Genomic DNA, 16,061 nt, shown 5'->3' with positions numbered 1-16,061 from the left:
TGCTCACGCAGATCAGCAACGCTTTAACTAATGGCAGCATTGACCGAGATGTTCCTATCCCGGGGAATCAACACATGATGCATTGTTAAATAGGAGAGCCGTTATTACTCAGGAGCCGAACGGCGCTGGAGGAAATCAAAGTTCCATACCTACGGCAACTCCTATGGATTGTTTTAACAAGGACAAGGAACCAAACAAAACTACTGTTGCTTCTAATGCCAATGGGAGAGCTTTCAATTTTAAAGCTTGGACAGAATTCCAACCCAGCTTTAAACAAGGTACTTTTAATGTATGCTCTGACAAACTGGATTTAGACTTTGATGCTTTCAACAAAAAACTCTATACCTATAAGAACACACAATTGGAAATTAATTATTTAAGTGAATGTCTTAAAGTGCAGAGAGTCCCGAAAGGGCTACGTGTATATAAATTTCCTAATGGTGCTAAACTTGGTTCAGCTTTGCATTCTCAGTTGGTTGAGTTGTTCAACCGTACAGGGCTTGAAATGATGGAATTGATGATAAATGACTATCAAAGTAAAGCTAACACGATTTTAAATGAGTTAACTACACTGAATGATATGATTGTAAAACATAAAAACTTTTTAGGGTACAAAAAGAAATACGATGAAGTATTTCTGGAAGTAGACCAACATTGCCTCAAGGTTTTGGACAGAAAAACTAAAAAGTTGGAAAGGGACCTGCTAGAATATAGAGACAGCAGAGCTTATCCCTTACCAATGGGCCAAAAACTAAACACAACAAGTCACATTAGTGCTGACAATTTGGCAGGGAATGATAATGTCACTAACACTCCTGATGTGGATCCCCCAAGGAGGAGTGAGCGTTTAGCGCAAAAGGGAGGTAATAGTTCTCCACATTTTTTTCAGTTCCCCCAGGGCAGACCGACGGGGAGGAATCAGTCTTATCACCAGCAGAATTGGGGGAGGGGGCGCAGATAATTTCTATGCTTGATGGTTCCTCTAATGAAGAAATTATTGAATCTGGCAGTAAATGTATGGTGGTGACTAACAATAATTTCACCCTTTACAATTTTACTGAGCAAATTATAACACCTGACTATTTCGAATTATTCATCAAAGGACTTCATTTTGTCCCTGCTAAGTCAGCTTATTTACCTAAATTACTGGTGGAATTAAAATTGTTTATTAGGAATTTAAATTTGTCTCTTTATTTCAAAGGCCAAAATGTCACTGATAGTGCAATACACAGAAGTAGTACTTTTAACCCACCCACTCACCCAAGTTTAAGAACTTATGAGGAGTTAGTAGAAAAAGAACTTAGAAAAAATTGTGGCAAGTTCTACAATTCAAGCATTAACAATTTTGATGTCAACTTAGAGGAAGTGGTGAACAATTTGAGAAACAATAGAATCCGAGTAATGAAAGCAGATAAAGGGGGAGGGGTGATTTTGATGCACTGCTTCGATTATGAGAACTACATGCATGACATCTTGCAGGACACAAGTACATATGAACAAGTCTCTAGGAATGAAGTCAATGTAGCATATGCCAATATCAATTATTTGATTAAAGATCATTTGCTACAAGGATGTATCAATGAGAGATTATTCAATTTTTTATATGTTTCTAACCCTAAAATTCCGATTATATTCGGAATCCCGAAAGTTCATAAAGGGTTGGAACCTCTCAAATTTCGTCCTGTGGTGTCAGGGGCAGGTGGCATTACGGAGCCCTTGAGTAAATTAGTGGAACATAATTTAAAAAGCTTTGTCTCCTCACTTCCTCATATCTGCAAGGATTCTTGGGAATTCTTAGCTAGTATTCCCATGAATAGTTATCATCCTGATTTGTTAATGATAACTATTGATGTTACCGAATTGTTCCCTAGTATACCTCACAGTATTGGTATTGAGTGGTTCACGGAGATTCTTGCTACTGAATCAGGGTTAAACAGCAATATGGTCAACTTAACAGTTGAATTTATGGAAATTATTTTGAATAATAATTACATTTTTTTCAGTGGGGAATTTTTTAGGCAGTGCAAGGGGGTGGCCATGGGTGCACCGTGTGCCTCCTCCTACGCTAATATTGTATTACACAAATGGGAGACTATGGTCATTCATACATCTGACTGGAAGAACAATATCATTTTTTATAAACGTTATCTGGACGACATCTGCCTGTTATGGCAAGGTTCTAAAGATAGTTTTCTGGAGTTTTATGACTATATCAGTTCCTCTACAGATTTTCTAGCTTTCACTTACAAACTTAGTGAGCATTCCCTTCATTATTTGGATGTGGCCCTAGTGAAGGATAAGATTAACAACACATTCACATCTCAGATTTTTAGAAAGGAAACATTTTCTAATGCATTTTTACATTTCGACAGTTTCCACCCGCAATACACTAAAAGAGGAATAGTCAGAGGACAAATGATACGAGCCTCTAGAATGTGTAGTACCCTTGATTTATTTTTGAAGGAAATTTTGTGCATATCAACTCTATTTGAAGAGAGAGGGTATCCTAGTTGGTTGGTTAATGCATGTGTGGCTGAAATTAAGGCCAAAAGAGATTTATATTATCCCCCACTTCTAGGACATGGTCTTCCTTTACCTAACAACAACAAACAGGTGCACACGGAAATCTCTAGAGGTTTTGTATATACGTTTTCTGAGGACTCAGAATTTATTGAAAACACAATGAACATGTTCTGGCCTATCTTATTATCACAAGATGACATTAAATCTTTTTTACCAGATAAAATACATTTTATTAGGAAACGTGACACAAACCTAAAAGATATGTTTGAGCAAGGTGGGCACAATCATTGCTATGTTAACAGCAATAACACATTTAGAAAGAAGGGTTCGTATAAATGTGGAGCATGCAACCAATGCCCATTCATGTTGAATGATGACCACATCTTCATTCCATCTAGAAAACGCATGTTAAGAGCACGTGAACATTTCAATTGTAATTCATTTGGAGTGGTTTATTTGGGTATATGCTTAGAGTGTTCTGCATTTTATGTGGGAAAAACGACTAGGACTATTAAAAAAAGGATATACGAACATATATATGATATTGAAAAGAAAAAAGAGAGTAACGCTTTCTTCAAGCACTCTTTGAAGTGTAACAATATGGTCATTAAATTTTTCATTCTTGAAAGGGTCAGTTATGACCCTAGAGGGGGAGACTGGGAGAACCTGCTTGAAAACCGTGAACTTATGTGGCAACTAGTCCTAGATGCCACCAGATTCCCTGGATTGAATGACAGTGTCAGTCTTAAGAGTGTGCTTAAAATTAGAAGTAACAAACTATAATATATTAGGCACTTATTCTATTATGTACTGTCGTCATCATTTTTTGGCCCATATTTGAAGTAGTATACCTTTTGAGGCTAGTTACACTTCTAGACCACTGATTTGGGGTTGTGGTGACTCAACATCTTCATGCTTTGGCATAGTCACTACATGATGTTTTTTGTAACTCTAATTAGGTATTTACATCATTTCTATATAGTAGTGTGATTGATAATTGTTGACAATTGTTTTAGCTTTAGACCCTTTTAATGCTAGTATAGTATTTATTTTTGGGGCATTTACGTAAGGGATTAAGTATGCGTGCATATTTTTAATACATTATGGTATTATTTTTAATCCAATTTACACACAGAGTGTATTGTTTATTTTATTATGTACATCTTTTTAATTATTGGGTAGGTGTATTTGTTAAAATAGCTATTTGACTGATTAATTGGTGTCAAAAAATTTTTTTTTTAAATGATTAATTGGATGGCCTATCCTGTGGTATAAATAAAGGGGATGGCCATACAGCATGTTACAACTTGACAAAGCCTGGGATGCGCCAGGCGAAAGCGCTCGTTTTTTAACATTGTCTGTGGATTATTAAAATCAACTTTGGATGTCTATGTGCTGATTTTTTGCCTTTGGACACAGTTTTCTCTGGTAAATTATACCTTGTTTTTATTACAACTATTGAAGGATTACTAGCATACCACTCTTATAGAAACAATCCTTCAGAGTGGCAACTGGCAACTGGTTTCAGTTCTCTGGTCCTCTGAGGTCTTCTTGTGGTTGTTTTCTTTTGTCGCTTTCTTAATTACATATGTGTACTACATTGAATTACCACTGTCATGGCAACCACCCATTATAAATCCCTACAGCATGTGGGCATGGCCCCTTTACATTTCCTGAGTGATGGACATTCTTTTTGTGTGTGGGCATCAGTGATACAGGTAGTAGGTAGCAATACCACTTACAGGAGAATCTGCACACTCAGAGTGGCCACATATTTGTAGGAGGATCAGGAACTACAGACAGACTGCGGGTAGAGTTGTGTAATGCTTTGCATAGTATTGGTGTTACAGGGTGTGTGTGTGTGTGTGTGTGTGTGTGTGTGTGTGTGTGTGTGTGTGTGTGTGTGTGTGTGTGTGTGTGTGTGTGTGTGTGTGTGTGTGTGCATGTGTGTGCATGTGTGTATGTGTGTGTGTGTGTGTGTGTGTGTGTGTGTGTGTGTGTGTGTGTGTGTGTGTGTGTGTGTGTGTTTGTGTGTGTGTACATACTAGTGTACCATGGAATGCAGTCTGTCTGCATAGATCACTACTGTGGGCCTAACCTCTTGCTGGACAGAGGTATATATATCTTGTATTGTCCGTCCACCAAACAGGTCCTGTGTCAGATATTAAACTGGCAGTGTGTGTGTTGAGTGCTATCAGTACAATCCATGTCTATTTCTAACCTCAATTCCCTGACTAAGGGTATGTTGTTGACTATCCTGTAACACCAACACCTTGCTTAGTGTATGGCAACAGTGTTCAACATATGTGCCTGTGTTCCAGCCTCTGTCCCCCATCTACATGCCAAGCTTTGCACATATGTCATGCTGTTGGGGGTTGTTCTGTAGTGGGCTGAGAGTATATCACACTGCCATTGCTGCCATTAGTCGACTGCTGTTGTAACCCCCGCACATACAGTGGGGCTGGGGCCATATATTTGTGGGCATCACCTACACAATAAATGTGCACCCTTATGCACTGCAGGGGCCAGTGTATGTAACAGTGGTATATGGGCTTGTATTATCGAGTCTAAGTGGGGAGCACCATACATGACCTAGGATGTTACAAAATGTGGTGGTATCAGGGAAGAGCTGCCACAAGGTATGTGGATGTACAGTACCATATGCTCCACCTATATTGACATTACTTACATGACTTGGGATACTGCAAGCCTACTGCCTCCTGCCATACAGACTGTTCTGTGTGTTTTTCCTTGTTATGTACTGGGTACAACCCATTTGATCACAAAATGTCATTACCGCCTATGGAGTTTGTACAGAGTGTAGATAGAGGCTGCTGAACTACACACCTGCAGTACATACTGTTGATTTTGTGCTACCCTGTGGCACAGTCTGTCTGAACTATTGTACATTCTGAAGGGCTTGGCCTGGACAGCAACAGCTGTGAACCAGTCCAGACTACTGTATTAGAGTAACTGTTTCACAGTTACAATACTCCGTTTATATGGTTGTCAGTACTTGAACAGCTATATGATATGACATATAGAACTGTTATAGTACACAATTAAAGGATTCCCATTTCTACAAACCTGTGTGTGGTGTCTTTCCTATGACCTTTCTATGGGTAGATGTTGCAGGCAATGATTGACATTAGTATGTGTCACCCATACAGTGTCCAGTTGCTCAGGTGTTAACTGTAGGCATAGTGGCTGTTCCATATTATGTTCACCTCCTACATATGTATCTTACTGTACATATATCTGTGTGTATGTGTAGTCACATGTATGTATCTATATAAATATATATATATATATATATATATATATATATATATATATATATATATATATCTGTATCTGCATATATGTGTCTGTGTATCTGTATCCTGGGGACGTTGATGGCTTCCACATATTACATGTCCTATGGGAGGCAGACTGTACTTGGTAGTGCATTGCAGGATGCATGTGTTTGGCTGTGAGGGGATGCCTATTCGTACAAGATGTATAGTGTGTGGGGCCTCTCAACCCCATTAACGGTGCATGTGGACATAAGTGTATTTGTTAATCTGCAATTGCTATCTACAGATGTATGGCCATATATACCTATATAGATATATTTATCTGCTAACAGATACATAAGAATATGTGCATAGATAGTGATATATATATATATATATATATATATATATATATATATATATATATATATATATATATATATATATATATATAGTTAGTAAAACAACATACATATTTATATATATGTATATCTATACATACATGGATATGTTGTGTCTGTTAAGGTTGCAGTATAGTTACACATGCAGACATCTAAATGATGGTATACATTCTCTGTACTGTTGCATGACATGACTAGCTGATAAGTTTCTGAAACAATGACTATATATGTATCTGTCATGGCATAATGGTACATCACCCTGACTAGGGTGTGCAGGGTCCTTGTTTTGAGCCTTTCAAGAGCTGTTTATTTTGTTGCTGGGCAGAGTGATTAAGGCACCTAAAAGCAGTTATAAGCAGGTTTGTGCGGAGATAAGCACTGCCTACACAGGTTAAGCAATTTAGAACCTAACTGAGTGTATGAAAATGTAACCAGAGCTTAGCAGTGCTTACTGTCGAGCAAGCCCGCACAAACCCGCTTACAACTGCTTTAAAGTGCCTTACTAACTCTGTATCCAACAGGCTGTGTTCTGTCCAGCAACAAAATAAACAGCTCCTGCAAGGCTCAAAACCAGGCCCCTGGACACCATACACAAAGTGATCTAGCACTATGCCATGGCAGATATGCATAGTCGTGATGTTTTCACATGCATATCATCCAGCCCAGGTATACAACACTACATGGAATGTATTCCGCCATGTAGATGTATTTGTGTGTGTGTATATATATTCATCTCTAATGGATATAACATATCTATATATGTAGATATAGGTATAGAAATATATGTATATATATATATATATATATATATATATATATATATATATATATATATATAAGCCAGTAAATACATATATACATAGATAAGCATACATCCATAGATATATATGTATACATCCACATGTCCACATATATACAGCACTAGGAATGCATATATGTCAGCATACATATGGCTCACATTTCAAAGAGTGAAATCCATGTGTCGGAAAGCTGGAAGGCCAAAAGTATGTTCCCAACATTGCACAATCTTGCAATACATGCATCGAATGTGCAATGAGCGAATGGCACTATGCATTCGCTCATTGCAGATTAGGCAATTTGGTTGCTGATGGCACTGTAGTGGGGATGGGGAATATTTGCCTATTCCCACTGTAGTACAAACTAGAAGTTAATATATCACAGTAGGGGGTTGTGGGGGGCCCGGCACCCCAGCATTACGATATGTATTCCAACTTGCAGTTCGAGAGTCAGTGAAGGTGCCTTTAGAACTGCTGTCTTTTAAACTGTGGTGCAGTAAGAAATGACAGGTTTGTCCTTTCGGTTTGCAGAAAGGGCCGTTCGAAGAAAGGATCATCTCCCTGTCAAAGGTTAACACATATTTATCAATATAGGTATATATGGACATGCATCTGTAGATGGAACTGGGAACGTAACCACAACATATATGTCCACTTGCACCATTGATGGTTTTGAAAGACCCAAACAACATACATGTGGCATGGATAGGTATCCCCCCCCCCAGCCAAACATGTCTGGCCTGCAATACAATACCAACCTTAGCAGATCCCATAAGCAAGACCCTACACGACAAGGGCAGTACATGTTAAAAGTACTCCATCCCACCTGTAGGATGTCAGGCTGGCATTACTAACATATCATGCAGTACAATCAAGTGACATGTCATGCTTGAGGGAGCCCCCTGGATAAATACAATCCAATGGCCCTACACCTGACAAAGAATTCACCAATGTTGGCAAGGATGACCATAAATCCACCATGCCAGCTTGGAACTACCACCCAGTAGCTTGATGACCCTGGTTTGCAGGGACATGGAACATATCAACAATGAACCCAGAGCCAATATCACTGGTAATCTTAACACATGGGACCCTGCCACTGTTGGACTTGTCAAAGGCAGAGAATACAACCTGAACCTGGTATACCTCCTTTACCTAATCATGACAGGTGTAGATGAGGATTAGGAGGTGCACAATGCCTTGTAGATCATAGCAGGCTTTTGTACAACATCCCACATGTAGGAATGTGTGTAGTTGTTAAGGGATCTACCTCCGTTCACAGAATATGTTTCCACCAGGACTGCTTGGCATATGCCTACATTCCACGGGTGCCATCCCATGGACATACAGTCCTTCACAAGTCATAGATGGGTTAATGCCCTCCTCCACACTGTAGATGTGTGCAGCACCACTGGGGTTGCTATAACTCACTGGGTGTGGCTGTTGTGGACACAACCGCCATTATTGCAGTTACTGTTGTGTCTATCCCCCCACATAGCTGTCTGTAATACTGTACAGTGTATGTAATCAGGTTGTTAGTTGTTGTTTACACCATTCACAATAGTTGAGGGCCTCACACCCTCCTAAGGGTAAAGCTATGCCACCGACATTGGCACACACGTGTTACTTAGGTGAGGATCGCAGTAGAGTGGGGAGAGGGACATACACCCTGCTGTTAGCATGTTCAATTTCATCCACAGTGCAGACTGCATATATAGCACTGTGTAGTTGTGCCTATCCTGTCTTGCTGGGATTACATGTGCAACAGATGTGTTAACTGCATGGGGACATACCTCCATGTGTACAGTCTTGTACCTCTACTGCATCCAAACCAAAGGCTCTGTGTGTTGTACCCAGCCATGGCATGTGTACCACCCACTACACTTACTGGTGTCCACTGTAGAAGGCCTGCTGATACCACTACACCCATCAGCCATGTGGCACAGGGACAAACACAATATTATCAGAATAGATACTGTTGACAACATTACAGCATTGTTAATTACAGCTATGATGCATCATGGCTGCACAGCTACACCTTCCAAGATATTAGCATTTCACTTTACTGCTGACAACATGCTACACATCATTCCATTGCTACACTGTTGTACAGTCACCCTGTGCATCAGCACCTTGATAGCCTGTCCCTGCATCAATGTTACAGATGTCAGGGAGTGGTACAGGTATCATAATATGCACAGGGTGTGTTGTTGGTTTGCCAGAGGCCTAGGCTGAGCCATACAATTGACAACATGTGTGTGTGTGTGTGTGTGTGTGTGTGTGAGGGGGCTGAATACTGTTATGGTCCACTGGTGATGTCAGGTGTGCAGGTATGTGGTTGCTCTCGGTTTGCTGTTTATGTGTGCATGTCTGCATGCACACAGTTCCTCCATGTGGCTGCCCTATACAGGGAATTGTGAGACAGCTGCAGATTGTACTTGGCAGGGTTTGCAGTTCACCATCTCCAGCCATGGACACGGGACCTGTGCTTGGCAGGGGTGCTACAGGCAGTATCAGGTACAAATCCAGATTGTGTACTGTCCCCCGAGTTTGATAGACATCCTCTGGATCCAGGTCCCTCCAGGGACTGGCCAGGGCCATGTGCATGTGGTCTGCTATGATGGTCTGTGGACAGCACCCCCCCCCACAGTGCTGGGACTGGTACTGCCAACATGGGAGCAACTGTGACTGGTTGGACATCCACTGTGACCTCCAGCTGCTGGTGATGCTGTCATATGTCTACATGCCTGTTGCAACCATCCCGCCCTGTTCTGATGCATAGACATGACATTGATCCAGTGTCTCACCCCACCATCTATCCATGATCCCGGTGTAATTACGGATGGCACCTGCTAGGTCACGGATGCTGTAAGCTACAGAGGTGTGATGAGCCCTCTGCACCCTTAGACCCTGCCTGGTGTACTGTTCCATTCGTGCCTGTGCCTCCATGACAGTCTGAAACATGCGTGCGGTTGAAATAGATGTGGCACATCTACCGGGGGCATGATGACCAGCAGTGCTCCAACGAGCACCCCTGAGCATCTGCCTATGTGATACCCCACCAGACATCTGGCTATGGCTGCTGTGTCCTGACACACGTGCCATAGATACCACATTGTCCAGGCCAATTCCAACTGTAGGCTGTCCCTCAGCTAAGGCCAACAGTGATAAGGTATATAGAGGCAGTGTGACTGTGTGTGTGGATGGGGTGGATACATGTGGGTTGTCAATTGGTGGCCCAGCAGCAGCCCCTGACGACCCTTCCTGTGTCTCATCACACCTATCCTCATGGTCACTGTCTATATCAGTGACATGAGATTCCCTGCGGGGGGAGGGTACCTAGCCGCACCTTGCCACCTGTGAGGGGAAAATAGGAACAGACTGTAAAACCTGTACATCACCGCTAAACAGTACATACAGACATACACGTGTGCAGACATAGCCACACACACAGGCATAGACACATGCAGTCAACATACATGGCAACCCATACACTCCACCAGACAGCACCTACAGGCAGCTCTCATACCCCCATAACATACACAATAGCAGGTGATGGTGCAGTACAGTATCACACACAAACCTGTAATTACACACATGTCAGCATGCAGAACATGTTGCGCTCAACAGCAATCAGTGCAACTGTAGTCAATCCCCGTTACCAATATTATACATGGCTGTGATACATGGCTTCTGGTAGTAGGTGATGGCACTCCCCCGAAACTCACTGCACCCATGTCCACAGCATTGCTGTACATCTGTTCAGAACCCTGGCATGTACTGTGCACCATACCTCACAGGTATACACACCATTGCAGGATGTGTATCTATGTGTCAGTTGTGTTTCTGCTGCTGCTCACAGCCTTTGTGCATTTCTGGATTACATGTGGACAATTGTTTAGTGAATGCTTGATGGATATTCACAGATGTCATCATCAGTGGTGTACGTATGAGTGAGAGACTTCCATTAGACTGACAGCAGACACAATGTATTGTACCTATGGTGAGCGTAGAGACCATTATTGAGCTCTGGCTGATGTTGCCTGTGGTACAGATAGATGCATAGGTGAGTACTGGTCTATTGGTCCTGGGGCCTACATAAGCCTAGACACAGGGGTTCCCAGCTATGCACCACCCACTAATGTTATTCCCCTGTGCCCCTGTCAGGCTGTGGCACAGACATACTACTCAGGATGAATTCCCCATTTCCCATCCGGTTGTCAAGTGTTTCTGTAAAGAAGGTCAATGTGTAGCATTGCCTGACATGTATGGGTAGTCCATTCCAGAGTGTGGGAATTCCCTAGGGCAGGGCCCTATCCCTCCAGTATGTTCTGTGTAATGTGTTGATGAGGTTTAGGACCCTGGAGCATGTGTTTGCAGAGGGAGTGGGATGTCTTTATGTGTAGCATGTTCAGCTGTACTTGGGCAATGTGCACTGGTGTGTAGCCACAGCTGTCTGAGATGGACTGTGTATTGCATGTGTTTGAGGCTGGTAATCCGATTAGTGAGGTGTATGCTCTGTCAGTGCACATGTACAGCATGCATTATGGGTAGGTGTGTTAGATGTGTACATGGCCTACACCGTATCTATGACATGCACAGTGAATTGCCAAGCATAACCTCAAACCATACTCACCGGCATCCGGCCGCTGCCTTACTGGTATCCGAGAGGTACCTACATTGAGATGGGATAAAGTTGATGTCAGTGGCCACAGCTGTGGCATTGCTACAGGGTGGCTGCAATATTACAGTACAACAACAGCTGAAGTCCACAGTACTACAGATTATGCATTACTGCTTATTAGTACTATGCAGCAACAGACTCCTCATCTCACTTATGCATGACCTACCTGTACAGATGCATACACTACAGTCATCTACTGATATGCCCTGGAACCTTGCCTGCATGCTCCATGTCTGGTGTGTGTGTAGCACCCACTTCCATGACTGTATAAGTCTGTAGCTCTTGTGGGTGTGCAGGTGCTACCAGGCTCATGAGCAGCTCCTCCACTCTGGTGATGGGGAGATGGATGTTATGCCCCCCCCACTGCAAGGTGGTCACCCCGCATGGCAGCGGCATGGCAACGTACATGGTGAAGCAGGTCACTACAATGGTGGCGGACCTGCTCATATGTATGGCTGTGCATCCCCACCTCATTCACCCTGTGGACCACATCATTCCACATGTCTGTTCACTCCTGCTGGTCTTGGCTTGTCTGTGAGAATAATAACTGATAGTTCTGGATGATGCTGGTGATTATAATTTCATCCTCAGCGGCACTGTAGGCGGGATTCCTAAGGAGTGCTATACTCCCTGAAAGACATAATGATGGAAATATGTCTGAGCAACTCATATGTCAAGTTTGAAATAATACAATACACATATCAGTCTCCTGCCACCATATCAGCTCCAATGTAATGTTCACACAACGCTAGTGGTATATCTCCGGTATATGTACCATTGGGTCATATATTGTATTGTACAACACTTTCTGCTATGTGTTTATAGACATGCTGCCTGTGGGGACACTAGAGTTGCTGGGCTGTTACAGAGTCACCTGCATGCCATTGTCACTGCCACTATGTTTCCACATATGCATGTGGTATGTCTGCTATGTGATTGCTACACATCTGCCATTCTGTGATATTGGGGGTATCTATGCATGCTGTTGGACATGTTCTAGGATTGTGTGGACTATTACAACCCACATATGTTCCATGACAGTTACACACCAGTATGTGTAGGGGTTTTTTTCCAGCAGGAGCACCACTCCCACCTAATGTGTACATGTTACTAGTCCACATCACATCCGTGACCCACCATGGAACCTCATTATCTACTGTTCCGTCACTACCTTCATGTGGAACCACCTCAAGGGATGGTGTGTCCCCCATGGAGCACACACAGACATATGTCGGTCACCCAGTTAGGTCAAGGAACTTGTGTATAATGAGCTCCACAGAGACATGGGGTATGAGCTACATCACCTGGAGACATGCAGTACACATACACAAGGTTCGACATGCATGTTCCTCCTGCCCAGCCCACAGCCCAGGCACCTTTATGTCCATATAGATGCTGTTGTGACTGCCCATGGGTGGGCACCATGTTCCCTTTGTTCCCATGTGGGGGCTCAATGACCTCCACATTCCAAATGTAACTACTCATCCACAGTGTTTAACCACCACGTGTCATATACCAGCCCTGTATGCTGTCTTGTTTGTCACCCAACCAGACCTACATACCAATATGTGCCTAATACCCTTCACCAAAATATATATCCCACCTTCTCAAACAATTGTGATGTGTTCCCAACATGGGTTACGCAGCACACTCCCCAGTCCATTTTGCAGCCATGTACTGGTGTGTAGGTATGTTGTGTATTGTATCACACATATATGTATCTGTATGTGGGGTGTATGCAAACATGTGGACCATACTCATGTAACCCTCTTTACTTCACAGCTGAACAGGTGTCACATGTGAACATAGACTAATATTAGGGGGGTATATATGGGGACAAACTTTAGATAAGCATATTATACTGTTATGGCAGTTGGGCATGCTATGCTACACTTTAACTTTAACATGACTGCCCTGCAGGTGGTGTGGTCTTTCACCCATGTGTCTATCATGGCAGAATGAATATCCTCATCAGCCGTTGTCCAGAGTAATTAACACAGATATCATGGGTCGCATCTTTTCCATTCACCGCTGATCTGCACATTTGACAGGTATGTCCCACTGCTCACATGGACTGACACTACTGTCCAGTGCAGTTGCTGAGCAGAACATCATTACAGGAACAAGTACTGATGGCACATACACATCCTTCCGCATTATACATCCTATTATTCTATGCCATATACTACATGCAAGTAAATGCATATCTGCTTCACATACCTGTTATATTTTTTCAGCTCTAACACAACCCTGAGCTTTATGACCTTTCTTGAATTTTTTTTATTTGTCTCTCTCTCTCAGTCTCTCCAGTTGAGTTATTGAGCTGGTTTGAATAGATTTCAGCGTGCTTTTGTTGGTATTGCACATTATCAGGTGGTGGTCTCTGCACCAGTCAGTGTCCACCAGTTGCTGATTGCATGCAGGCTGCTTTGTAATACTTCAGATAACCACTGTCATGGCAACCCTGTACTATAAATTGCTGCTTTCTGTGGGTGTTGTCCCTTCACCTTTCCAGTATGGATGACATCCTTCCTGTGTGTGGACATCAGTGTTACAGACAGCAGGTAGCAATACCTCTAACAGCAGAACCTGCTGACACAGGCCAAATCCACATTTGGGTAAGGTTCCAGACCTACAGACAGCATGAGTAGTGTTGGTGTGTGTATTGTAGCTTGCTGTTCTTACAGGGTTTCTGTGTACACGGTACTTTTTCATGGAATGTTGTCTGTCTGCATAGCTCTCAACTGTGGGCCTTTCCATATGATACCAGGGGGATTGGCTGTTAGGTTTTGTCTGTGCACCACACAGGTATTGTCCCAGATATATCTGTGGCGTTCTGTCTGTTGAGTGCTATCAGTACATGGCTACATCCATTTGTATTTCAGTGTCGTATTCCTGCATAAGGGTATGCTGCAATGAATCCTGTAACACCAGCAATTTTCAGGGTGTGTAACAGCAATAATGCAAATATGGCCCTATGTACCTGCCTCTGTCCTCCACATATATGCCAGTCTTTGTCCTGCTGTGATACAGGAAGGGTTGTTAGGTAATGTCCTATCATTATTTACCACTAGCATTACTGCTATCATCCCAGTCATGTCATGCACTCCCACACCAACTGTTGGGCCAAGTCCTTATATATGGGGACAACAGCTGGAGAACACATATGTGCCCTTGTACATTCCAGAGGTAAGTGTGTGGTACACAGTGTTCCTTGCCATTGTACAGTCTTTTATGGGGGGGGGGGTTTCTATGCCATTAGCCTAGGCAATGGCATCTTTTCAGGGATATAACTGTTAAGATGAGGGTCATTCCATGTGATAGTGAGATGTTAGGTTAAGCAATGTTATGTTCAAGATACTGTGACATTAACACAAGTGCTATGTTTCCCCCTAGGGCTTGACTATAAGGTGCAATTGGAGGCTGCTGAACTACATCTGTAATTGTTCATTGTTACGTATCCTGAAGGCAAATCCTGTTTCTCCTGTTGTACTAATTGAAGGTCTTGGCCTGGACAGCATAGTATGGTATATATACACATTGCTTGCATCTACTGTTTTGTGTGGGCCTTTCATTCATCACTGATTACATATTTCAAACCTTATGTGGTGTAAGTACTGGCATACATTATTGTATAGTACACAAATAAAGGTTATCTGTGTATGCATACCTGTGTGTCGTGTCATGTCCTTTGAACTGTGGGTGGGTATATGTTTAATGTCAGTATTCTCATTTGTGGGAATGGTTGCCACACTACACATTTCACAGGTGGCAGTTAAAGGGCTTGTGGCTGAGGGATATACTTTGCACCCAGTACTTACACACTACTTCTACATATGTATGGCTACTGATACCTTTTGTGTGTGTATATGTGTATGTACCTATATATATATATATATATATATATAGATATATATATATATATATATATATATATATATATATATATATATATATATATATATATATATATATATATATATATATATATATATATATAGAGAGAGAGAGAGATGGATATATATATATATATATATATATATATATATATATATATATATATATATATATATATATATATATATACATATACATACATATGAACATATGTATGTATCTATATACAATTGATGTTATATGATTATTTGTAAGTCATACATTAATATATATTTATATCTACATATAGCTGTCTATCTGTCTATATTTACATATATATATGTTCTTTAAGCGCTGACCTGACGCTGATATCACGCATAGCAAGGTCATTTGAGAAGTTTTGATTAGAGGACCCGTAGATATTTACGCATGCGCAAACCTAGAATTCCTTGCGATTTAAATACTTGATATACGCGTTTGTTGGGCATCAAGGACTTGAATTTAT

This window comes from Protopterus annectens, chromosome 1.part0 (genome assembly GCF_019279795.1).
Source record: "Protopterus annectens isolate FY-2018-M chromosome 1.part0, PAN1.0, whole genome shotgun sequence".
Classification (NCBI taxonomy): Eukaryota; Metazoa; Chordata; order Ceratodontiformes; family Protopteridae; genus Protopterus; species Protopterus annectens.
This window is presented reverse-complemented; position numbering follows the sequence as displayed.